Source organism: Pieris brassicae, chromosome 6 (genome assembly GCF_905147105.1).
Source record: "Pieris brassicae chromosome 6, ilPieBrab1.1, whole genome shotgun sequence".
Taxonomy (NCBI): Eukaryota; Metazoa; Arthropoda; class Insecta; order Lepidoptera; family Pieridae; genus Pieris; species Pieris brassicae.
Window position 1 is genome coordinate 21068648 of NC_059670.1, and position 24905 is coordinate 21093552.

A 24905-nucleotide genomic window follows, 5' to 3' on the forward strand; every position below is an offset into this window, starting at 1 on the left:
TTAAGTAAATAATTATGACACTATTTGCTCAATATATTCTTGAAGCCAAACCACTTCTTGTATGGAAATTGTATTTGTTTTTACAACAATCTCTCAAGCGACTTAGTGAATTATCACTGAATAAATTAAAAACTCTCGTTAAGCGTAAATTAATCAATAAAGCGTTTTTATACATTCCAGTTCAAATATTAACTGCTCTAACTTTTGTATGATTAAAATCTTGGTGGATGAGAGTGGCGGAGAGTTTCCTGCCAGTTCTTTTCCCACATTCGCTAGACTTGCTTGAATATGTAGTTTAGAATCAATTTAATATCTTTCCTGTTGACTTTCATATGTGTAATGTACCTATATGAATAAAGTTATTTTGAGTTTGATTTTAAAAATGATTTTAAGGCCATGATTTTCATACGGATTACTCTTAAAAACATTCATACTAAAGTTAAATTTCAAATCAAATACATCATTGATGATTTAAATGTGTTTTTAAGAAACTAACATGACATTATTACGTATTATATATGTAAATTGTAAAAATAAGCCATTAGAGTAAACGTTTAATTAAATATTCATAACTTAAAGAAATATAATACTTTTAAGCGCCTACAAAAAGTTTGATGGCAAATACAAAATTACGGTAATTATCTATATGAATGTTGCTTTTCTTTTTATTTGAATAACACACTTCGTAACAGTAAATTAATAAGTTGTAGCACGGGCAGAAGGCTAACCTGATGTTTAATACCGCTGCCCATGTATTGCCAGAATGCTCGCAAGAGCGTTGCTGGTTCAGTCAAATTACAATTGCTTAAGCACTAAGTCTCTCTCTATATCTCTTTAATAAGCAGCTCTTGTCTACGGTCAGCAAGAAAGAGTCTGGATCGGATTATCTGTTTCCACCGGTTTCGGTCTAGCGCGTCTCTACCCTGAATCTTATAATTAGATAAGTCCTTGCCTATACTATATATAGTCAAAGTTTAATCCTTCAAAAGCCTCATGAGCTCTAAGATAATATGTCTCTTCATCTTTATTAATATATGTTGTACTGGATCTCTGGATCTACTGAACCGATTTAAAAAAAAAACTTTTGTGAATAGGAAGCCACGTTTAAGACTTAAATAAAAGCATGCTTCTTGGTACTCCGATTTGTTACAAAAAATGATTTTTTAACGATGTGATATATGTTTTAGTTCTAGCTAAAAGTCGCGAGTATCTGTCTTTCTGCGATAAAGTCAAAAACTGATCGAAATTTATTGCGGTTTTTAACAAATATCTAGAATGATTCAAGAGGAAGGTTTTAGTATACAATTTTTCAAATTTTACGGACCACAGTTGCAGCCTGTAGTAAAAAATACTTTATTGTTATATCTAAGAAGGCGTAAATAAATAAAATACAAGAGTTTTAAAAAAGTCTATCACAAGGCATTATCTTTTAAATCTTAAGTTTCCAATATTGCCCATTCTAGTTCAAAACAGTAGTACGCTGATATAAAACGCCACTTGTAGCGAGTCAGACGAGATCTCGGTAGATGGCGCCATATTAGGCGTATTTGTTACGCACAATAATTACTTTTTTCCGAGGTAAGGTTCTATAAGGATTACGGAGATTATGGTTTTAATATCATTTATATGATCAGAATTTTAGTATAGCGTATTCCTTTAAAATAATGTAGAAATACACCTAACGTAGTCTGTAATGCTTATGAGGTGTAAAATTAATAACGATTTTATTAATTTATGATGAATTCTTTAATACTTTAACACGGATAAACAATAAGTGGTTGGCAGTAAAGACAGGAAGACTTTTTCCTTTTTTAAATTAAATAAAGTTAACGTACAGACCTAATAACGAATTTGACTTCGTTTAAAATTACAGCTTTAATCCTTCTGGGCACGCTTTCTGCGACTTTTTAATAACCTCTTGAGGAATACTGTCTTCTGCAATGACTCCTTTTAGCGTCCTGGTATTTTGTGGAGCAGGTTGCACTGACTTTACTCGTCTCTTTATAACATTTCAGATATGCTCAATTGGATTGAGGTCAGGACTTCGAGCTGGACAATCTAAACGACGGATCCCAACTTCTTGCATGTACGCTCTCACCACGCCAACAAGGTGCGGTCTAGCATTGTCGTTCATAAAAATGGAATCATCCCCAAGAGTAGTCAATGTGGGCTGTGCATTCGGAAAATACAATTACTGCCAAAAACATAACGAAACCTCCGCCATAAGGAGTGATTTCGTGGAAACACAATTCCGCATAGCATACCCGTTGTCTAAGCAGCACTGCGGCGTCGATTCTCTCCACACAAAGAAATTCTAGCTTTATTAGGAAAAATACTTAATTCTGGTCCTCCAGAGTCCAAGATGCACAGTTACGAACAAACTAAAGTCAAGCCACAAGGTGCACACGGAATAATCTGATCTTTGCAGCCAAAAGTCACCTTTTGACCGAGAAGCTAACTTCTACTCCTCTTACCTCTATGAGGCTCTTCTTCAGGTCCACACATGACATCGCACGATTCCGCAACGCCTGTCTCATCAAAATTTCAGTTTTTATTCCTAAATTGAAGAAAAAAAACTACTCACGAATAAATAAAGGCTTCCAAAGCTTTTATAGTGAACTGGTCACACCATTCTGTGCCGATACCTTTTATCCCGATTTACATAAATTCCTGTGCGACACGTCCTTTATCAATTTATTTTCTTAAAGCTTTAATAAAACTGATCACTTATTTTAAAAACCTGTTCCGAACGGTTTAGGAAACGCAGTTGGGAATTGGTTATTGTAATTTAAATTTACGTAAATAACAGTATACATATTATTACTAAACTAACATTTTATACAAACTGTATGCAAACAGACAACAGGCTGCTATGATTAACATCATCGCGGTCTACCTATATTCTTGAAGGCTGTTGTGGACAATGCCCGTAATAAAAGTGATATGTTCTCTTTTATTTCAGTTTTTTTTTTACTTTTATACCTATTACTTAACTATGGAGGAGGAGGCAATCTTTGACTATGGAGTGCAAATGGAAACGAGGCTCATCTGATGTTTAGTGATATTGCCGGCGTACACTCAGAAGTCTCGCAAGTTGCTGAGATTTTATGAATTGGTACGCTACTTTATTGAATACTAAATGGGAAGGTATACAAGAATGTCACCAGCCGAACGACCACGACGAAAGCCGTTCTGATAATCGCTAATCAGGTGGTGGCCCTCTAGGTACACCTCAGGAGCTAGCCGTTAATAATTTTGGTTGGACGGATCTGAGCGATCGCCTTTTATAGGGATCGGATGTATTTCAGCGGTTCCAGCACTTAGAGACAATGCCGAGCGAGTACAGGTACCGGAAAAGCACAAGTAAGCAGCACAATTGGTGGGATTCCTTCAGGGTCACTCTACTTGTGGATGTCCAAGGAAGATAAAGCTTTGCGGATAGCGGAAGCAAACAAAAACTGCTAAGCTCGGACTTGTTAAAGCCATTGTGGACTATGCTTAAAAGGAGTATTAAGAAAATCCATCTGCATCATGAGCACATCCCACATACACACCACCACACAACCCAGCCCAATTACGTAAATTTAGTCTATGTATCTTTTTCATGTTTTGTTCTTTATTTTCTTAACTGTGCTGTGGGTTGTGGGTTAAAAGAGGACAAGAAAGAATTCTTAGGTGGTTTGGTCATGTAGAACGGATGACTGAGAAACGGTTAACGAGTAGGATATTCAAGGCTGTGAATGACAAGACTGTGGATGGTGAGGATGGGTTGGGTAAGCCTTGTCGATGGAGAGAGAGAAGTTAAAAGAACCCATTGCTGACGAGCATGGTAAATGTCTAGTATGTCAGGGCCTGCCTACCTCTTCGGAAAAAAGGCATGATTATATAAATAAATATCTGTATCTTTAGAGTAGGTTGTTCTTTTGTTATACTCGTATGTAATTAAAGTTTGCTGTGTATACAAAATAAATGAATATTTTTATGAAAATATTCTCTGCACATCACATTTAACATTACGATCTAACCTAACTTAAGACTAATTATAAAGCTTGGTGTGCTCAGCAAGGCGAGACGGTACTTCACTCCGGGCCACCACTTAAAGCGCAAATTCCGCCCCACATGGAATAATGTTGTCACCTCTGGGTGGGAGCTCCCCAGTATCAGCGCCTACTACTTGGCTGTATCCAACGAAGAGCGGTTCGAATCGTCGATGACCAATCCCCCTCCGAGCGGCTTGATCCTTTGGCGTTTCGTAGAGATGTGGGGTCACTCTGCAGCTTCTACCGCATTTACCATGGAGAGTGTTCAGAGGAGTTGCTCGAAATAATATCTACAGCTGAGTTTCATCATCTAACGTCGAGGCAGAATACAATATTCCAACCGTATCACCTCGACGTCCGCAGTTCCACAACAGAGCGGAAGGCAATTTTTGCCGCGCACCACCACTATTTGAAACCAGCTGCCCACTGAAGTATTTCCGAACCAATTTGGCTTAGGGTTATTCAAGAAAAGAACGTACCAATTCTTAAAAGGCCGGTAACGCACACGCGAGCCCACTGAGAGTGTCAATGGGCGGCGGTATCACTTAACATCAGGCGCCTTCTGCCCGTTTGCCCGTTTGTTCTATAAAAAAATGAGTATAAATTAACCTAACTTAAAAAGGTTTAACATAAGATGTTCTTATGATTTTTTTTATTTTAATTAAAAAATAAAAAGCAAGTAAATCCAGGGTCACTATTAACGTAGATCTCACGGAACACAAGGTGTCGTATTTTAATACGTAAACAAAATTGCACGTGCAACATGTCACACGAATATCACATTTTAAGATTAATTTTAATGAATTTTATTAAACAAATCCATTTTAATTTATTACTATAAAATATTCAAATCAAATCTGTGTTAGTTGGATTTGGATCTGTTTTTTGATTCCTCCATCCATTTCTCCCCAGAAACAAAAGTCAAAAATCATTTACTCATATAGGTAACACAATGAACGTCAAAAAGAAATATACATTAAATCTTCTAATTATACATTGCTAGTTCTCAATCAATCCTTTATAGTGTCATCAGCCTATTGCCTTTTCTGGTCTTCTTGCGTTTCTTTTTCCTGGAGGTCCCCTCCAGCGTATGGCTTTGGCGGTCCATCTTATATCTGTACTCCTTGCAATAAGGCCTGCCTATTTCCATGTTAGCCGTAAAGCGTGGATTACCGTAACCTCTAGGCTTTTAAATCCAAGAAGAAAAATTTTTTTGTTAGACATGGTATCGCGGACTTCGTTCTCATTGAATTCTTCTAAAATACTGTAGTATATATAGTATATACATAGTATTGTCTTTTGTTAACATAGTATATACATATATTTAGTACTATTTGGGAATCTATATTGGTCTTTTTTACACCTTGGTTATTGTACTATAATAATTTCATATAGAAAAGTAAGGTTTTGAAAATAATCTCTTAAAAATGCAAACTTTTTCTATCCATATAATTAGAATATTATCTGTGCAGTCCACACTTTCGTTTGTTATTTTTGGTTTGACACCAACACAAGCAAAAAATTGGTTATGCTGTAGGGTGCCTTTGGGTGCCTCGCCATGGCTGCAAAATAAAACCCAGTGATATCGGTAAAAAACGTTTTAAACTTTATTAATTGCAAAAAAATATATATTTCGTTTATTTAAATACATAAATGTTGGAAAACAGTGTTGGTCTTGGTGACTGTCTGTCTGAGGTTTTGGATTCGATCTCCGGCTGTGCACCAATGGAATTTCTGTCTTTAACACTCGCTCCAACGGTGAAGGAAAACATCGTGAGGAAACCAGCAGACCCAAACAGTCGACGGCGTTTGTCAGGCACAGAAGGTTAATTACCTACTTGCCTATTAAGAATTAATCAGGAAACTTAAATCTGAGGCCCATCCCTATGAGGTAGCGCCACTGGTTTTTTTAATGTTGAAAGGTTTCTACTACATACAAGGAATAAGTAACAGTTTCTTATTATTACCAATTTATCCACTTTGTTATTACGATCATGGTCGAAAATGTTAAATTCGAAATCATGAAAGATTCGAATCTTTGTATCAATATCCACGCTTATTAAATTGCAACATAAAAACCACAAACGATTTTATTCTAAGAAAATAGTAAAAAATTTAAATCCGTTTCAAATTAATTAGTTTGAGGTCAAACATCTCACGTTTAGGTGTGCGGTTGACTCATAAGTTACATCATTATAAATTCACAAATGTCTCAATTAAAGATTGGTCCGGTATAATAACTCAGAAAAAATAAGCCCGCAACCCTGCCTGGTCCACGACTTTTTGTTTCCTTCTAACAATCGAGCTCAAATAGTCTGTCTCTTTTTTGCCGCAGACGAACTTGTAAATTGTGCTTTTTACGATCTTCCCGGTTTTGAAGGACTTATCGAGGCACCCTGCGTGGGAATTGACGCTCTATGCTCATGATGGTAGAGTAAAAATTCACGTGAGATCAATTTTAACTTAGTACGATTTGTTGTTGTTGAATGTGATCAAGTTGTCTCACTCGGACAAAACAAAATACAGCACCAGTCCTTTGAGCTTTCGAGTTTAGTCTCGCGATTGCTTTTTGTAGCTCCGTCCCTTTTCTTTAAGCATTTCATTCGTAAACTAAACCTGTTATTCTGAAATCTTTTTAATGCAACCTATTTTCAGGGATTTTCGACTTTATGACTATCGCACAGAGTGGACATTCTTGACTAATAATAAAAGTGCTCAGAATGTTTACGTTAAGATGTTATTGTCACGTTCTATCGATGCAGTGGATTTTCTCTTTTTGTTAACTGCAGTAAGACATACTGACATTGCTCTGTACCTTAGTTTTCGTATCATGCATGATTCATTAGGGATCCTTTGCAAGTGACCGTTGTCACACGAAATGTTGACGGTGACAGCACGACTCGTGCATCTTTTTGCTGGTTATATCCTTTTATGGTGTCATAAGGCACACTTCCACCTTGTAGCAGGAGACCTTTTTATTACCACTACCTATTTGAGTAATCAAAATCTCAACCACCCGAAACCAGTTCTATCAAATTCCATTTTTTACTAACAAGTCTATAGAAGGATTTGCCGATCGCTTATTAACAATGATTTATATATCATTTTGGGAAGGCATGACTTTTTGTGTTGGACGTTAATTGCTGCTGTTTCGATATAGCAGCTAGTTAGCTCTGAATTACAATATAATTATTGTTATCTAAATAAGGTCATGTATTATTTTATATTTATATAATTCTACTAGGACATACATACTGCCAAAACATTATATAGAACACTAAGAACATAAGTTACCTTAGTTTAAGTTATTCACTAGTATTTTGGAAAATTAAGTCGATCTAATATTACTTATTAGCCATAATTATTCTATAGGCTAGATTGTAATTTAATTTTAGTAACAATTAGTCTTATTTTATGTTTTTTATACTTTTACACACAAATATTTACAGACTTTTTTACTTACACTTTTAATTTTGACTACTATTAGTTAACTACTATTATTACATTATCTTTTATTTTTTTGCGTCTGAGGCGCACACTAACAGTTGTGGTCTCTGGCAGAATGACCAGCACTATGGAACATTTCTCTTCCATAGCATGATGCTGAGCCAGAAGCAGTTACAACTACAACGCACACACATTACACACTTAAAATGTACCTTATTCCTTAGTTTTTCTTTCCATATTTTTTGTTATTTTTCCTTTTTGATTATTATAATTATTATTATTTTGTGTATTTCGTTAGTAATAAATGTTATGTTGCAAAGTCTTTTGTGAACTTTAGTGTAGGGGGAAAAACATCATTATAATGATGGCAACATTTAAAATTCAATTCGCATCATTTAACAACTCTTGGGTTTTTTAAAACTCGTAGACAGGAGCAATGGGAACTTGTTCATTTAAATGTATGAATAAGAAATTTTTGTAGTTTCCCAGAAAATTGGTCTTGCTTGAGTCGTCAGCAGTGTCATCGTTGAGTAAACGTTAGCATAGTAGTCACCACAACAAACACGGCCCGTGATGAGTATTTACAGACCACTTAACAAATAGATAATTATATAGTCCGTTCCTAGATTTACTTATTTTACTTGTGTGCCGCAACATTTTATTTGTATTATTTTTAAACAGGGCAACTTTGTGTGCTTATCGTTTTTATTTCAGATCGAATGTCGCCTGTTTCGTTTACCTATGCTTTTATGTCTTAATTATGATAAGTCTAAAATTGTATGCAAATTTGACATTTAAATAAATGATATATTTAATTTACAATTCCGCCCACCCATCTGGACTAGACTTATCCATCGATGTGGATTCATTAAAGCATTTTATCGCATGCAAATCCATGAATTATCATTGTTTATGTTAGTGCATCAGTCAGCATAGCGCTAAGAAATGCGATTAAGACATTATCTGGTTACTATCCGTGCGAGTGGGACGCAGCACAAATACGCCCGCATATAATTTGTACGAAAATAACTCCGCGTGTGAGTGGGATGGAGTTATTGAAATGTCATAGTCGCCGGCGCATAATGAGAAAACCTCTGTCCCTTTCCCTCTTGACGTCTTACAATCGTTTATTGTCATGTTACTGTCTCGTTTTGTCCGAGATTAAGATGAAATCGGCGAGCTGGGTCCGTGTCCTCCCGCTAGCGGCTAATAACACACGGCTTGCGGCCGGCGTAGGACGTGTGACACGCCATTTTTTCCCCGAAACTTTTTTAAAAACAAACGTTTGTTAACGTGATCTGAGTCTTTTAGATAGTGGCCAGTGATGGATGATTGAATTTTATGTGAAGTTAATTGACAAGTGTGTGTGTTGTGTTAATTGCGAATGGATTGCTAGCGCTGCATTTAGTTAGTGATATAATTAATTACAAGTAAGTCCTTATTTGAATTGCACCGTATAAATTTAGAATTTACATTTTCAGGATTCCAGGCTCTTTCATACTGATTTTTTTAGGAACGTTCCGTTTAATTTTGAATAGTATTTTTACGTATCGTAAGTTAGATTTAATTTATAATTGATTAATTCAATTTTGAATATTTTCTAACGGCTTTTTAAACCTTTTTTGACTAAAGTGTTACCGTCCAGTGACACTTTAAGTCTTTTCTTTTCTACATGTGGCCCAAAGTATTTTGTACCTGCCTCAGTCCGGAGAAGGGATTACTTTTTGTAACTTTAAAAACAAAGAGTCCCAGACGACACAGGGTGCCCCAACCGTGTTGTAGTGTAGTCACGTTTTCTGTCATTCCCAAGAAATGCCGGGTTTTTTTATTTATCACCTAACTCGACGGTTTTGCATTTTTATTAGGCGGGGTTTATTTTTAGATTTAATGCGGTCTATTCATTTTATTAACGGATGTCAAGAGGTGCATAGTGAATTATAATGTAGTAGAACTTACAAGTCAAAATCACTGAGTTCTTTAAGCGCTGGTTAGCATAGCGTAGTGCTACGGAGACGAAAACTAAATAATCAAAAACTCGTATTTTTTTTTACAATCTAAAACTACGAATGTATATAAGTCGTGGAATCGGCCGTCTAACATCTTTTATTGGTTTGTACTCATTAAAACCTATTACTTTAAGTCAAAGTCAAAAATTATTTATTCATATAGGTAACAAATAAATGCTAAATTAAATGCTTCTATACATTTACTGCCAGTTTTCAAATCATGAGCGTAGAACGGAAGCTAAGAACTGGCAATAAACGTAACCAGTAAAACAAAATCTAAATTAACCAGCCATATTATTTGACAGAATAAATACGACACAATTGGTATATTTAAATTAAGAACACAACAAAAACAAATTTAAGAATCTTTGTAGAATTCTTTTTTTGAAAGTGACCTTTGGGGAATTGTTCAGGCAACATTGTAAGTTTGACAATGAGTTCGCATATCACGACCGTAACCGTCATGATCACGAACCATCGAGAAATTATTTGTTTATGATATACACTATGACCTTTGGTTCGAAAGTCTGATACACATTTGAATCGCTTATCGCGTTTTACTACTTTTGCGTACTAAAAAGCTGAAATTTAATAAATTAGAACTCACAAAAATCTATTAGTAGTACAATATTGTATTGTAGTAGCCCCTGGCATTTCTCTATGCGCGATTACGCAAAATATACGCCACCGAGCATTCTTAATTGATAACATAGTAATAAAAACTATAGTATATAATACACACTACTCGTATATCAAAAGTACGTACGTCCGTCGGAAATATTTTATTAATTAAAGTTATTTTTGTTATTCAAATTAATCTACTAACGATTTGCAAAAAGCGAAATAATTTTTTAATTACTTTGAAATGTACAAACTCGAATTATCTTTTGTGTTTTAGTACGTGTGCCTAATTCTTCATTGCTCTATGGATAGGGCTGTCTCAATCCGTATATTAATAATATTATTATATATAGTAATAATGCTAGAAAGGATAGTGGTAAGCAAATCGCTAAAATTAACTTAAATTGTTACAAATAAACTCTAAAAGACTTGACCGATTTCATATATTCTTTCACAATTTGATGACTATATAATCTTTATAAATCTAATATTTATTAAAATATATTAGATACTCAAAATATTTTCATAAATGGATTCCAGCTGTACGAAGCCAGGCCAGGACAGCAAGGACTGTCACTAAAACAGCAAAAACCGTACAACCGTATATTTATTAGACATTTACATATACCATGGCGCTACAACATTTTAGGTCTGGGCCTCAGATTTCTGTATCTGTTCCGTGTTCGTTTCTAATAGAAAGATCAACCTTCGACTTTTTGGCATAAAGGCATAAATTCCTCACGACATTTTCCTTCACCGTACGAGTGAGGGTTTAATACACATAGAAAGTTCATTAGAACACAGCCGGCGATCGAACCTACGACCCTCGGATGAGTCGCGCGGAATATCGTGCCTTGAGTTATAAGAAACGATACCAAAAAGTATAAACAATACCTAACTACAAGACAATTTTTTCTGTTGGCAACCCTGTCCGCCGCTCGGTCGATGACTGACTCGATTGAAGATCAATCAAGTTGATTAAGCAATTATCAAAACTATACGTTTCTATCGACATGTACCCAGCAAGGGTCTTTTGATTCGAGCATTTTAATATTTTGATCCATCATTATTTCCTTTACGATCATGGTTTTGAATCTAATACAATTTTAAAGGTCTGCAAGCAAGTCGAAATAAAATAGCGGTCATCTAGAAAAAAATAATAATAAATAAGATTTCAAAATGTATTTTTTGATATATACATAACACGTTAGTACGTCACCTCACTCGGATAAGCACAAATCAGAAAATAATAAACAGCTCAAATATGTGAGTATTTCCACTAAAATTTTGTTCCCTTGGAGAAGAGACTCTTGGGCCATGGGGTTCAAGTGCACAGGCGCTAATTAATGATTTAAGTTGGCTGGTAGATAGTACTGGTGAACCCAGAGCTGGTGATTAACGAATAAGTATCGCAATATAGCAAGGAAATGCCAGCAATAAAGGTACAGGTGTTTTTAATAACTTATCAATCTTTTAATATTATTACTATGTAGTTTAAAAATATTGCAAATGCTGTGAATAAATAGTATCATTACTAATTACATTTTACAGAATAGGTTGTATTGGCAAATATAAGGTACCTATAAAACATCTCAACTTTTTGTTAAATGCTATATTTAATAAAGGAGACAACGTAATATAATATATAAATATCACGGAAAACAGTGAATACAATAACTTATACTTGGCTTGCAACTACGGGCTTTTAAAAATAAAATTACTAATCATTTAGATCTTAATTCTTTCATTGACAAACATTCTTGGTATTTTATGAAACTGTTTTTGCAATGCATTAAACCCAGTGATGCTCACACCTCAACAACTCGTACCGAATGTAATCCTCGGACCGATTGCAAATATATGTATATAGTTTTTGTTGTACAATCGGTATTATAGATTTTGTTATCACAGTTATAGCTTTGAGTTATTATTAGGTTGTGGGTTCAAGAGAAGTCGTAAATGTGTTAGTAAAAATCCCCCTGGAAAGCTTGAATTTACGGGGTAAACCTCCAAGTTGTCACTGAATATACCTTGATTGGATTATTAATTAATACATATAAATATTAATACATATATAAAGACGACACAAAAAATGTTTACAGACAAATTACGGTTTTCGGACTGTGGAGATTGGAATTGGAAAAAATAAAGTGGATTTCCACTGCTGAAAGAAGCTTTTGTTCTAGACCAGCGGTATAACTAATGATGTGGTGAAAACATTCCTGTCCGTGATAGATAGTGCTGTATGTATGATACACGATCACTACACGACGCAACTATCAATCAATATAATAAATAATGTTGTTTTCGGGACAACTATTTGTGTATTACACTTAGAAATGGTTACGAAATTATGTAAATTATAAATTTAACTTGATGGTATAGTTACCAAATTCATATAAGTAATTTTTTTAGTACGTATGTCCAACACACATATATACAGTATTATGAACCTTCTTGGATAAATAGAAAATTTAAACAAATATAAATATAAAGGTCCCTAGGGCAGTGTTTTATGTAGAACAGGGGCCAACGGGCAGGAAGCTCATCTGATGATAAGTGAAACCCCTATGGATACTCAATGTCAGAGTGCTCGCGAGTGCGTTACTTAAGAATTGGTACGCTCTTTTCTAGAAGGAGCCAGTGGGATATGTGTATTAAATACTGTGCCTGTTCCTGGTGAAACCTGTTGAAGGATCGTAAAAGGCCATTCATTTGAAAGAATCTAATAAAATTACAAAACAAAATCTGGAGACTAGGTTAATCGGTGGATTCATTATTTTTTAAAGAAATTTTAGCATTGCCGATATTTTTAATAGAAAATAGGAACTCTGCTGTATTCAAGAATGTTTTCCAAGTCAAAATCAAAAATTGTATTGCGCCATCATGCATCTTAAAGAAGTTTTTGACAGGTGCTTTATTCAAGCAAGTTGGGCGTAGTCCATGGTTAACTAAATTAACGAATTGGTGATAACTTCAAAGAATTTCATTTGACGTTTTATTGAAGGGCTAATTTAGAATGATGCCGTGAGAATGTACGTTAACGTATTTTTATTAATTGTCAAGCTGGAAATAAATATTTAGTTCAGTTCTCTAGTTTGTTTATTAATTTTTCAATATTACATTATTCTTTAAGTATACCGTACCTATTTACAATTTTTTTGACATAGTAATAATAAAAATAAAATTAAAAAGTTTGGTTACTCTGGCAGTATACCTTCATGGCTGGCAGCATTTCCACGCTATCTTGCCATACTTACTCCTTGGGGAAAGCACGAGCTCACCGGTACTATCTGCCCGCCAACTTTAATCATTACTTAGAACCGGTGCACTTGAACCCCACCGCCCAAGAGTCTACTCCAAAGAGGGAAAATGGAAGTTGGAGGAAAGGCTCCTATATTCTCTGAAAGACTGCGCCCGCATCAGCTTTTTTATGTGATGTAAAGCGGGGCAAACTTATATTATACTTAATTTTTCAAAGTTAATAATGTTGAGTGTGGCAGAGAAGGAAGAAGAGTAGAATTAATGATGTTGAAATTAAAAGAAATATGTGGTAACATTGCAAGTAATAGGGAGATACGTTGTGCGTTAAAGAGGAGTAAGAAAGGGAATGCTTAGGTGGATTGTCCATGTAGGACGGATGAATGAGAAGCGGTTAACAAGTAGGATATAGAAGGAATGCGAAGATGGTGAGGTCGGGTTGGGTTAGCCTGTCATATATATCTGGATCAAATCCAGAAGGTTCTGGAGAAGGGACGAGTTAAACTTACCCATGATAGACGAGCATGGTCATGGAAGTGGATGAAGCGAGAGAGGATTTGTCAGGATTGTAGCAAGTGCAGCTCCGTGGTATCTGCCTACCTCTTCGGGAAAAATCCGTGATAATATAAATAAGTAATACTATACTCGTAACAGACTAATCGAAAATAATTTAATCTATAAAATTTCATTAAAAGTAAAACGTGTTTAAAAAAACACGAAATCTCCATTAAATTTCAAAATTTTCAAACTCAATCGAAATTGCGTCAAACCATGACATTGCCATAAAATACGGAACAAAATATTTGTACAGTCAGCAACGCAATAAACACACAGGAGCGTGACCGATTCCTCTATAAAAAAGCAAGACAGAGTCATCCTAGGGTAGAACTAATTGACCGGTCGTATAAAAAAGTTATTCGGTTGATTGGATAGAAAAAGTCTTGAATGTATTGGTTTTTTATTGTTAACATTAAATCACTATTTATTTACAATTGTATTGAATATTTATGTATAAAGAGAGCCATTATAAAACTATGAAAAGCCTTTGTGAAGTGTAAAATTTAAAAAAATCAGTGATGCTACAACCTTAGGCATCAGATTTCTATATATTTTTCATGATCTGTCCATCCACGCCACTTTTTGGTTCTAAGGCAAACCGGGTCCTCACGATGTTTTCCTTCACCAATCGAGAGAAGGTTGAATGCGCACATAGAAAGAAAGTCACACAGAAAGGTACACAGCCGGGGTTCGAACCTACGACCTCAAGGATGATAGTCGCATGCAGATGCCAACGCTACTGCGTGAAGAAAAGCAGGAGAAATATATCAAAGTTATTGCAATTTTGTTATTTTGAATACAAAACTTTTGTAGGGAATGCATTATATATATAGAACTATATATACAATATAATTATGTTCAACCAATACGTTTTGAAGCTTTTTTTAGTAAGGGCGAACTTTTCCTATCACCATGCCAAGTACTACTCAATAAGCTTCCAATTGATACGGAATTTTGAGCCTTTTTTCACTACTATATCAATATCAGGCTTCATCTTGATTGTTAGACACCTGTATATGTTGCTATTGTCCCGAAACCTGCCGACTTACTAACAAGATAGAAAAAAGTGAAGACCAAATGTCGAACAATGGTCGGCTTCAGGTAGAATAAATTCTATTGTGCCCCGCCTTTGGATTTCCTTGTAAATTCTATGAATGCGTCGAAAAACTGTGGATTTCGTCTTTAATTGCTTGGTAGATGTCGGTTCAATAGATTGCGAATTGTATAACATTTACACTAGTTAAAGAATTTTCGGAAGTTTTTAGTTCGCCAATTATTTTAGTGGTTAATGTACACATGCTATTAACGACTATCACTATGTCTCTTTTTACCACAGTGAAAACACAATTTGGCGGAAAGTGTTAAACAGTATTTTGTCAGTGTCAGTTTTGCTTTATAAACGCACGCAACGTCAAGGCAGAATGCAGAATTCCATCATCTCCAAGGCAATTTCTGCCACGCACTACATCTTTATGAAACCAGCTGTCAGGAGTGTTTCCAAACCGATAGGACTTGGTCTTCAAGGGCATACCATTACCGGAAAGGTCGGCAACTCACCCGCTAGCCCCTGGGGTTGCAGGTGTCCAAGGGCGGCGGTTATCACATTTTTTTTATATAGAGTACACAGATACCTTACCTGATGTTAAGATGATAGATATATGATGATGATGATATGCTAGAAGGCTCGCAAGGTTGCCGGTCTTTATTAGTGACGCACTTTGCCTCCTCCAATAAAAAAAAATGTAAGACTGTCTAACGTTCATGCCTTACAGACATAAAATATCTATCTCGTACAGAGGACGGCCAAAATCTCGAATTATATTTTATAAACACTTATGAATATATTACCCAAAGCCGAATAGAAATGTCTCGTAGTCAAAGTATTCCAAGAAAGTATTAAAGCTATATATTACACCGATCGAAGTTTCGATCGGCTGATAAAATTAATGACTTGAGTGTTAGTTTTCTACCTGCTGTATTTAGACGTCAAAATATACTTTTTGTGAATAAAACTAGTTTCGGGAAACAAACCAATTTCCTTTGTGTTACACTTAATGATTTTTTCGTCACATTCAACAGTTTAGGGGCATTCTGCGAAATTTTTGTACCTGAAGGTGTATTTTAACTGTCAAGTAGTTATTTATGAGGTACGTGGTGATTCCGACATGGTTTGGTTTAATGATACATGCAATTTTAGCTCGTAAGCAAATCTTTATCGCAATAACAAGTAAATTGCTTGAAATATGTTACGTTTATAAACAATTCCAGAGAGAGGGCAGTGTTGGCCTAGTGGCTTCAGCGTTCGACTCCTGATGTCGTAGGTTCGATCGCCAACTGTACACCAATGGACTTTCTAGAAATAATTCTATGTTCACCTTTAACATTACTTGAAGGATGAAGAAAAGCCTCATAAGGAAACCGGCTTGCCTTAGACTTAAAAAGTCGACTCGAAAATGGCGTGATTTATTTGTTTTATTATAATAAACAATTCCATAACAAACTTAAACCTTTACCGATAATGCTCTTAAAAGCTTTTCCGTCTTTATTTTGGTATTATTTACAGGTTATATGTACACTGGTGGTAGCGTAGGAAACAAACTTTAGTAATATTAAAAAAATACAATAAACAATGTTTCGAGAAATATCATATAAAGGTTTTGAAGAAAACAAAATTAATACACATTAGACTAGATCTAATGGAATTTAGGATAAAACACAACAATACGTTGTTAATAATTTAAATACAATATAAAATAAGTTATGGCAAATACTTCTAAAACATTTTCATGAATCAATTTTATCCACCATGAAATAACAATGTATAAATATTCATTCTATTAATCGAAGACTAGTACGGCTTAAACCACAGAGCACAGCCAGTTAAATAAGAAAATATTTGTACTAGAAGATAAGTAAAACTCGTTTCACCATGGGATATGATATAAATTGTTGTATTAAACAATCAAGTGATGTTTGAGGACGCTATCTGACAGGAAGGGCCTGTTAGGATTCTGACAGGTTGATCTCCGAGGATTGTATAATTTGTTGGGATTGTCTTGTTGAAGCTTCTGCCCTGTTCTGCGGACCAATATAGATTTACGTACATAGATTTAATCACCTTATATTTTCCGTCTTTATCATTCGTTAATACATATAACATGAAGATATAAGGGTATATATTTGTTCACACGAACGGCTGGATTGATTAATTCTGTATAAAAGGACGCTCACAAGTTAGAACGTTTTTTTCTATATATTAAAAACTATGTATACTTTAAGTTTTAGATATAACGATTCGTTCTATAAAATACATATACAGAATAATATATTATAGGAACCGGCGTGTAGATTGAAAGTACATAGTTTAATTTATATAATTTAGTTTTATATTGTCACGGTATATGTTTATGATGTTTTAAATATATAATTTATTACTATAATAAATTTAAAATAAAACTGTGTCTAAGTAAATTGAACACGTGTTTTAGACACGCCTTAATCTAGATTAGAAAAACAGGTTAAATTCAAAAATTCTTCTTTGAGTTTAAATTGAAATTTCAGCCATGAAGGTTTTTGATTTACAATTTCTCGATTAAAACAGTTTAATATATTTTTACATATTATTAATATAAACCTACTTGCTGGTGTCAAGTCTTATGTATTGGCATTTACTAATTAACTATGTTTTTATTGATTTAGTTAGAAGACCGTTGTGCTTCCGAATGTTGATTGAGCTGGATTTTATTATATAATTATCATTGTAATCACTTTGAATCAAATAACTGAATTTAGAAAATGTACAATGTAATTTAAAAACTATTTCTTATCAAATTTGTAATAGTTTCAATAATAGGTAATACTCTGAAATAAATTAAGATTACTATTGTTATACATTATGTACATTAATTGAATGAACTATGCTTGTAATTATACAATAGCTGACGTAATGTCTGTTGTGTCAGTTGATCATTTGTACGTTACTATGTAGTTTACATTCGTATGTCATTCTTAGTATTTATTTATTTCTTAAAGTTTACTCATCATACATAGTATTTAATCTGCTTAATTTTACAAAATCTTTCATCTAAAACACAATTGAAGTAAACAAAAGTTTACGAATCAGGATTGCCAACATTAAATTTGTATACAAACCTGGACAGACTTTTGGCCATAATCCCACTTGATGTTAAATGAAATGCGGCCTATTTAAGGGCACGCCTGTCCAGGAGATTACTTATAAGCAAACAATTTTAAATTCAGGCATATAATGTTTAAAGTATATCAAATTAAAAACAAATCACGATATTGTTATGTCTAAAGTAAAGTACATAGTTAAAAGTTTTCACTGTATATAAAAATACCTATATTGGTTTTTCTTATATCCACGAAGGCAATAAACGATCCATCATATGCATACCATTAGGTCCCGAGGTGATAAAAACGGTTTGTGTCCACAATTAACACTAGTACGCGAGGCTACTGAGCTATTTGAAAAATACATAATTTTGGGGATTACAACTTCCGCTTAGGCGTTGATGGTCACGCATTACCGCGACTTTGTGTTAAAAGAATTCTTGTTCTTGACCACAGATTCAGCCTTCTTCTTCAGCCGCTTTCGGATCTCTTCCCTGTTTTCGACAAACCTCCGGTGATGATGAGACATATAAAGGCCTTTACTTGATCGGTCCAGCATGTAGCATCTGCTTGTCAGCCAGCACGTTAAGTTTAACTTAACTTTTTGAATCCTACATGTCCAAAGAACAAAGTCAGGATGTGTTGGTATCTTTGTCGAAAGATGATTTTTTGACCTGAAATTTGTCTTATATCTATATTTAAGATTATATATTTTGTGTTGCCAAACCCTTTAGGTTTCAGGCTAAGACTTCTGTATCCTGATCATTATCATTAATAGGCAAGGCCACACCCCGTCGATTTTTATGTCGTCCATCTCCATTACCGTACGAGCGTTAATTGTGCACTTACGAAGAAAAGACCATTACTGGGACAGCCTCTGGGAAGCGCACGCACTAGCCTACAACACTGCTTCAAACTCATCGTTAATTAGATCAAAATTTATACCGGTAGTAATTCCAGTGTGTTTGAATGCACTTTTTGAAGTGAAACTTCTTTATCGGCGTTGAAAAAAAAATACCGTCACATTTTTCCGTTACGCGCCATCTTTTTCTTGACCCTACCACGGTTGATTCGAAGCGATTAATAACAAAAATATATAATAACGATAACAATGATAGTAATAATTCTATTACAATTAATGAAATTCTGTTATAATCTTAGTAGTATTCATGTCTATGATAAGAAAGCCTTTTGTTAAACTTTAACTAATTAAATTTAATCAATATCTAAGTTAGTCTTATTAGTCTAGTAATAAAGAAGTTTCACTTCTTACGTGTGTACACGCACACATTTTTTTAAGAGCGCAAATCTTAAAGGGTGTGCAATAAATGTCCTCTTGCATGGTAGGTGAAAGATTTTATTGCAAATAAATCGTTGGGGCCGTAACTCAAGAGTCTATCTAGTCAGTTGGCCGACACAAAAATTTGTCGTTTTCAATTTTTTATCCCTGAGATGGAAATGACGAGCGTTTAAACTTGCATCACTGCACAGAGACTACTGTTTGAAATATTTACTGAAAGAGTTAAGTTGACGGCATCCGGTTAAGTTTAAACTGTTTGAACTTGTCACGGTTTTTACGTGATAAACCTGCTGTGAGAACAAACTTACACTTTAACAGTTATATCTATTTCAAAGATAATTTTGTATAATATACCTACTTTAACTAAGAAAGTGTGTTGGACAAACACAAAACATTTTGTATAAGAAGAATTTGCAATATAAAATTAAACACATTTCCATCGGAGATATTTCTATACAAAATGTATAACTATTTTAATAACATATATTTTAAAAAGCTGTTAATGTAGAATATATTGATCCAATTTAACAACTTAATAATGTTATCAAGACATTCAAATTCTTATCCAAATAGCCGGGAATAGAACCTACCGCCCACTCGCATTCCGTAAACTGGTTTTGAATTAACCATTATTCCCTAGGTGAAATTTCCGTTTCGATTTATAAGACAAAGAGAAGGTTCAACTTTTAACTGGGAAATTTTGAGTATTTGTTTACTAGTTGATAAATATCGGTTTATGTGAATTAAGTTGTTTAACACTTAGTCGCAGCTTATATTAACATTTAGATCTAGCTTAAGACTTTTAAGTAATATTAGTCAAACCTAATTTACTAAAAAGCTCATTTAACATAAGAATCCAATAACACTACTTGTTACGGGTAGTAACTTGTTCGCTAGTAACTCATAAAATTTATAATGAATACATTATTAAATTATAACAGTAATTTAAACACTTTGTTCTTTGAAGACTGTTGCCAATGCTGACAAGTGTCCAGTGGCGCTACAACCTTTTAGGTGTTCATCTGTTTGGTGATCACTTTTTTTCAGACAAGCCAAGACAATGATCAGCCTTCTGTGCCTGACACACGACTTTTGGGTCTAAGACCCGTTTCCTTACGATGTTTTCTTTAACCGTACGAGTAAATATGAACATAGATAATGTCTGATAAACATAGATTTTTTTTTAATGAGGTGAAGATGCGCTTGCGCACGCCCGCGCCAAGGATATCGGACTGTGGGGCTGGGTTTACACTCAAATCCCTCTGCTATTCAGAGGGTTAGCGAGACCCGACCCACTAAAAACACCTCAGCCCTTCACCACCACGCCCTTAAGATGGGCCCTCGGGGTTCGCCAGGCATTCTACCCAAGGGATAAACATAGATAAGTCAACGCAGCCCAACTTACATTGCATATTCCGAATAGTATTTAAACTTAAAAAAAAACAAATACTCGACCATGCACTTATGGTCATAATTTTCGCAAATCGCCCCTTTGTCATTCAAACTGTCACCTCTTTTGTTATCGCACAAAGCCTTAAAGCCCCTTGAGTACCTACTTTATAATTCCTCAAATATTGCTATTAGGGAATTTAAATATTTTTTACTTAAAAATCCTTTTTGTAATTTTAAGTACCATTTCTATAAGGATTTAAGGCCAATTGTGGCTTTGGCATAGATAAATAGAAGTGCAGACCTCTGGTCGGAATGTCTCTTCCTGTGTCGTATTTTTCATCGACAAAAAAATGGAAAGTGATTTCGATGAAACATTTTTGAGTGTTTAAGGTCCTTTAAGAATGTGATGGTCCTATATAATACGTTGTACTATTTCGTAATAATAATAATTTATTGCCAATACATATGGTCAAAAAATGTTATGAGGGTACAATTTAAAGTTCGCATATTCTGCTACACAATAGCGTAATATGTCTTAAAAGGAATTTTACATAGAAGTTACATATATTATAGTCAATACTTATATTATTTTATCACATACACATACTCTTTATATAATTAAAAATATATATTGCTAAACAAAGGTAACTAACCGTAGCATTGGCGTGAACACGCCACGTATCTTTAACGTTTATCTGTTAACGAAATACATATTATGTTCCGTTAATTTTTTTTTAATAGATCAGAAGACACTACCGCCTATGGACACTCAATGCTAGAAGGCTTACGAGTGAGTTGCTGGCCAGTAAGGAATTAGTACTCTCTTCTTGAAGAAAAGTCGAATTGTTTGGAAATACTTTAGCGGGCTGCCTCACACTACCTGCCTTTAAAAACGCTCAGTTGTGGAACGACGGTTGATACGGTTGGAACTTCGTATTCTGCCTACGTCCGATGATGAAACGCAGCGGCTGCTTAACACAAGCATCTATTAGAATAGTATAATTAAAATTCTGTTAAAAACATGAAATTTTCAATCCTTTTGGAATTGGCTTACATTGAAACGTTCATGGTACTTAGACCATATTACCAGGAAAAGCTGTTTAGCACTTAAAGATAATATTGACTGAGTGGACCCGAGGTGGAACAGTAGTCTATTAGTATTATAGATACTGCGTAGTTTAAATATTGATTTTACGAACTAGGGATTAGTAACTCTAAATATTTTTTTGTTAGGAATGCTGTTTGTGTAGTAAATGGGTTGAATTTGGGTTTAAAATTACTTAAAATATCTAAATATCTCCTCAATTGGTAGCATATGTCTGAACTTCGTGGTCAGAAAGGAAGTTTTTACCGGTTCCCGTCCAGTACCTACTGATTAGTATAACAGTGTGCCTACAGTTCCAAAGATGATGAGTTTTTACTTAGTAAACGGCCTTCAACCAACTACGATCAGTTTCTCCAAGTTCTCATTGCCGCTGCGCATTGTGTCTGCGCATTGTGTCTGCGCACTCTAAACTTTTGATCTAAATTTGTCTAGTTTTGTGTAAGTTGTTGTTTCAAACAAAATATTACTTCCCAAAACATTCGTTGTTTATTTAAATAAAAAGTGCGAACTTTTGCCATTATTTGACGTGTATTTAACATAAGGAGTATATTACCAAACATATAGTGCAGTGTTGGCCTGGTAGCTACTCTCATCCCTGAGGTCGAAGATTCGATCTCCGGTTGTGGATCAACGGAGTTCTGTGCGCATTTAACATTCGATCCAAAAACTAGTCTGTCTTTTAGATTGACAAATGATCATGAAACAGATAGAGAAATCTGAGGTCCAGACCTAAACAATTTGTAGCGCCGCAAAGCAAACCTATACACGTTAAAACATACCTTATCAGATTACACAGTTGATTTATACACCTGATATTCTAATTCAAGTAAAATGACATTACAACTATCTTTATAAAATTTCACTACAATCCATCGATCCGCAAATATAGACACAAGTGCAGGCAGGTTGTTATAAAGTAGCAATGCAGTGTAAACTTAACAGATTTTCGTCTGGCCCGAGAAAACTTCTCGCTTTTGATGTAGGGTTGTCAAATGTGAATTTTTAAATGTTGATCTGAAAGTTTTCGGTGTATTTTGGGTATGCCAGCCACGAGCCATACTATATAAAAGTTTTAAAAATTCAAACGTAACATTTTAAAAATGCTTTCAAACAACGCTCCTCTATGCAATGTGCCGTCGAACTGATCCTGTGACGTAATAGGCCAGTAAACACCAATCAAACGTCAAGTTTTTTATGCATCATTCTTAAATTACACAAATAATTATATATTTCAATGAAAAACAGTCTCCGACGAAATTAAACTGTAAAATAGTATTAGGTTTGATGGCCGAAGACAATATTTACAAGTATGCAACGTCATTGTACTGACGTATACTAAACAATGTTTTTAAGTATGAAATATATTTTTATTATTGAACAATATTTGTCCAGATTCTAACGCCATAAAGCTTGCTACATAAAAATCAGTTCTTAACTAAACTGATTTATGACAATTATACAATGAGTTTCGAGGCGAGGTAATGCCAGCATCAAAAGTTCACTGCCACAGGGACCAAACTTTTAAAATTTGTTTTAATTTCCAATTTATTAATTATTATTATCATTAAGAAGGTTAAGAATATTGTTACTGTATTGGAATTAATTTCTGATACATTTTCACTTTACCGTAGATACAAAAACTGTGCGTATTACAGCACGTTTTGTCAAGTGTACATTGTTAACTTGGCAACCCTGCGCGGGCGCAGCGTAAATATTGACTCACTCAGTAAGCTGCAGCGAGGCGTCACGGCAAACTGCCACCAAACAAACATTTGTCAAACTGTGTTTGCTTACAGAAACCACGTTATAATGCTCCCCTATCATTCGAAATTGTTTTCAAATTAATTAATTTTATATCTCGATATAATCCTTATTCAGGGACGTGACTGTCAACTCTAAAGTCGTAGGTTTGAACCCTGCCGGTACAATTGATTTTATAAATTTTCGCAATTTATTCGCAAGCTGTGAGAAAACCATCTCATTTTAGAACCAAAAATCTGAACAATGAACAATCTACCAACTGAAATATTTCCGAACCAATTCGAATAAGGGGCGCAATCACTGCGCGCACTCGCGAGCCCTCTGGCATTGACAGTGTTCATGGGCTTATCAGATGAGCCTCCTGTCAGTTCTCTCTATAAAAAAATTAAACAGAAATATGACCTTTTAGAGATGATTTTTTAATATACTTATAACTACAGCAGATCCTGTTATAAAATGTTAAACTAAGATAGTTTGTTACAATGGTAACCAGGGAAACAAACGTTTCTTTTGGGTCCAAGACTTAGTAGCCCGTAGTTTTAACGATTTTTTGTCTCCTTAAGTTAAAACTAAATTAATAAAATCTCATTTAACATCGTTCTTTAACTGGTTAAATTAATTAATAAGATTAAATTTCTAATAAGAGACAACAACAACTTTGTTCGCAATTAGGGTAACATGTTCATTTCCTAATCAAAGAGTACATTATATCTGTTGACACACAAACATTATTCGTAATATAAGCATAGGACTGGTTCTGAATATCGCGCTTATTGCTTGTTGGTTAAAAGAAAACAGATTTGCGCTATTCCGTTAATAAATTACAACTCGACCACCCCTCTTTGGCGCAGACAAATAAATATTACGATACACTTACAAGCAATACGTAAATATGCGCCCGCGCAGAGTGCACGTTTCAATAGTCGCCGTGATAAAGTCGTGGAGCTGGAGGCTGCTAGTGACGTGCTTATATCGATAAAGTGTTTAAGTCGATACTTTCGTCTTAAGAACATAAAACGGATAATGAACAATTTTATTTTGAAATTGACCTAATTATAATAAACTATAAAGACAACTATTTGGAAAGGACGAATTGAAGATAGATATTGGATAAAAGGAAGATATTGAAGCGTTAGCAGGATGCGAATGGAGAAACAAAGCCATGGAGAGATATTTGGAATAATCTGGAGCAGGTCTTTACCCGTGAGGGGTTCCGATTGTTGCTACAACAGAAGAAAAAATATAAAACAAATCTAAGCTGTATTCAATATTTGTTAATA

The 24905-nt window shown here is 34.6% G+C and overlaps 1 protein-coding gene across 3 annotated transcripts in view; it reads left to right on the forward strand.

Annotated features, from left to right (window-relative positions):
- Positions 1 to 8716: 8716 nt before the first annotated feature.
- Positions 8717 to 24905, forward strand: part of LOC123710820 (transcriptional activator GLI3) — a 95376-nt gene continuing 79187 nt past the window's right edge. For all 3 annotated transcript variants that reach the window (XM_045663057.1, XM_045663060.1, XM_045663059.1), the window contains exon 1: positions 8717 to 8917. The gene's annotated coding sequence lies outside the window, so the exon portion shown is untranslated. The remainder of the gene's footprint in view (positions 8918 to 24905) is intronic.